The following is a 3513-nucleotide window of genomic DNA, read 5'->3' on the forward strand; positions in this document are numbered from 1 at the left end:
TTGGAAGTTATTGAATTCTTATTTTTAACAAATGCATTTAAAACTTATTGAAACTCCTCATTTGGAAGATTCTTAAACATGTCAGAAAATTCTGTTTCCAAGTTTTTCATTTGTGCACATATGCAGAGTTTTTTTTTTTAAGATATGATTATATTTTTTGAGATATTTAAAAAGTCACATAGTGATGGAATCTTTTCCAAGTATACCTTTTCAAGATAAATTCTACAAAGTATAAGCTTCTTTCAAAAAGCAGTTACTGTATCACCTATTGTTAAAATGTCACCTGTGTCTTGAAAAGTTGGTCTTGTTTATTTTTCCCAAAAAATATCTAGTAGCTGGCTTATAATGACTAAAAACCTCTTGTAGTTACTTAAAAGGTCAACATATTTGGAACATTTGTCTTTTCGTAAAAGAAAGATGGGTAATTCTTCACTAAGGTTGACAATTCCTTTAAGGACTTTGCCCCAAGATAACCAGGAAACCTTGTCTTCTGGTCATTTCCTGAAATTGGTTGGGGCTCTTGGTTGAAAACAACAGAATCTACTCTAGCTAGTTTGACCAGATAAGGATATAGGTAACTAAAAAGAATAATCAGAAAGGCTAAAGAAACACATCTTTGAGTGAACTTCTAAAGGTCTCACCCAGACCTGGCTCACCAAGGGATCTCCCACCCGTACCTGCTGGCTCCTGGACCACGCTGCTTTTGCCACCATCCATGACAGCAAAATGATGCCTCCTACCCTGCCTCTTCCCCCATGTAATTCACTTCCAAATCAAAGTCTCATGCAGGTGAGCCTTGCACATGGAACCTAAATCCTTAGTCTGCACCTCAGCTCAGAGGAGGCTAGGAAGTTAGTTTTCCTCATTCTATCTTGAGGAGTGGAATTTACATTCTGGGGAACTATCACAACATGGAAAGAGAGCCAGCCCTGACGGCCAGCGGTTAATTTTAGGCACACTCCACTCTGGTGGCCTAGGTTCAGTTCCCGGGTGCAGAACGACACCACTCATCTGTCAGTAGCCATGCTGTGGTGGCAGCTCACATAGAAGAACCAGAAGAATTTACAACTGTGTAGTGGAGGCTTTGAGCGGGTGGGGGAAGTAAGGAAAAAGGAGGAAGATTGGCAACAGATGTTAGCTTAGGGCGAATCTTCCCCTGCAAAAAAAACACAAAACATGGAGAGAGTGTTGTGAAGAGTTTGGGTAGTTCCAAAGAAAGAGATGTTCCGGGCCTGCCAGGTGGCACAGAGGTTAAGTTCACACATTCTGCTTTGGCAGCCAGGGGTTTGCTGGTTTGGATCCCAGGTGCGGACCTAGGCACTGCTTGTCAAGCCATGCTGTGGCAGACATCCCACGTAAAAAGTAGAGGAAGATAAGCATGGATGTTAGCTCAGAGCCAGTCTTCCTCAGCAAAAAGAGGAGGAGTGGTGGCAGATGTTAGCTCAGGGCTAATCTTAGGGGGCTGGCCCAGTGGTGCAGTGGTTAAGTTTGCATGTTTTGCTTCAGTGGCCCGAGGGTCACCAGTTCGGATCCTCAGTGCAGATCTACACACCGCTTGTCAAGCCATGCTGTGGCAGGAGTCCCACATAAAATAGAGGAAGATGGGCACAGATGTTAGCTCAGGGCTAATCTTCCTCAAAAAAAAAGAAAAAGAAAGAGGTGTTCCCCACACCTCCCCCTCATTACACAGTATTATAAATGTTCCACTAAATCCACTTAAGTAGGCTTACTTAGGCTACAACATTCCACAAGTGCTCTAACATGCTAAAAGCCAAAGAATAAGTGGAAGTCCCACCGTCAAACCACCCATGGCTTGGAGCCCTCTTCTCTCAATGTGGCTGAGTGAGGGGGCCAGCATTGGCCTGTGTGCTCAATAGCAGAAGGCTTCATTTCTTTCTTATTTTCCAGATAAAAAATGAATACAAGTTCGGACATTTTCTCTCCATGAGATCTTGTGCACCCCCTGGGTGCATGTTTCTCCCTTTGGAGATGGCTGCTCCAGACCAGTGAATCTCAAAACCAGCTGGGTTTTCTGGACCACCGCAAGAATGAGAAAAATATGGACAATAAAATGAGTTTTGCCTAAAGCCAAATTAATTCAAAAGGCTTTCCTTTATTTTGGCATTATTCTTTCTTCTTTTTAAAAAACTGTCTTTTCATTTATAAAATGATGTGATAGGACATGGTAGAATTAATTAGGCCCTTTCTTTCTTTTTTTTCTATATTAACAGTATTTTATTTTATTTATTTTTGATTGAGTTCATAATAGTTTACATCAATGTGAGATTTCAGTTGTACATTATTTCTTGACTGTCACCACATAAGTGCTCCCCTTCACCCCCTGTGCCCACCCCCCACCCCCTTCCCCTGGTAACCACTCAACTGTTCTCTGTCCCAGTACTTGTTTATATTCCGCATATGAGTGAAATCGTCTGGTGTTTGTTTTTCTCAGTCTGGCTTATTTCACTTAGCATAACTCCCTCTAGGTCCTTCCATGTTATTGCAAATGGGGTGAATTTGTCTTTTTTTCTCACTGAGTAGTATTCCATTGTATATATATACCACATCTTCTTTATCCACTCATTGGTCGATGGGCACTTAGGTTGCTTCCATGTCTTGCCTATTGTGAATAGTGCTGCAATGAACATAGGGGTGCATATGTTACTTTGGATTGTCGATTTCAGATTGTTTGGGTGGATACCCAGTAGTGGGATAGCTGGGTCATATGGTAGTTCTATTTTTAGTTTTTTGAGGAATCTCCATACTGTTTTCCATAGTGGCTGCACCAGTTTGCATTCCCACCAGCAGTGTGTGAGGGTTCCCTTCTCTCCACACCCTCTCCAACGTTTGTTATTTTTAGTCTTAGTGATTGTAGCCATTTTAACAGGCATAAGGTGGTATCTTAGTGTAGTTTTGATTTGCATTTCCCTGATGATTAGTGACATTGAGCATCTTTTCATGTGTTTATTGGCCATCTGTATATCTTCTTTGGAAAAATGTCTATTTATCTCCTCTGCCCACTTGTTGATCGAGTTGTTTGCTTTCTTATTGTTCAGCTGTGTGAGTTCCTTATATATTATGGAGATTAACCCCTTGTCAGATATATGATTTGCAAATATTTTCTCCCAATTGGTGGGTTGTCTCTTTGTTTTGATACTAGTTTCTTTTGCCTTGCAGAAGCTCTTTAGTTTGATGAATTCCCGCTTGTTTATTTTTTCTTTTGTTTCCCTTGTCTAAGAGGACATGCTATTTGAAAAGATCCTTTTTAGTTCAATGTCAAAGAGTGTACTACCAATATTATCTTCCAGGAGTTTTATAGTTTCAGGATGTATCTTCAAGTCTTTGATCCATTTTGAGATTATTTTTGTGTATGGCGTGAGATAGTGGTCTACCTTCATTCTTTTGCATGTAGCTGTCCAGTTTTCCCAACGCCATTTGTTGAAGAGACTATCTTTTCTCCATTGTATGTTCTTGGCACCTTTGTCGAAGATTAGCTGTTGGTAGATGTGTGGC

This window comes from Equus caballus, chromosome 15 (genome assembly GCF_041296265.1).
Source record: "Equus caballus isolate H_3958 breed thoroughbred chromosome 15, TB-T2T, whole genome shotgun sequence".
Classification (NCBI taxonomy): Eukaryota; Metazoa; Chordata; class Mammalia; order Perissodactyla; family Equidae; genus Equus; species Equus caballus.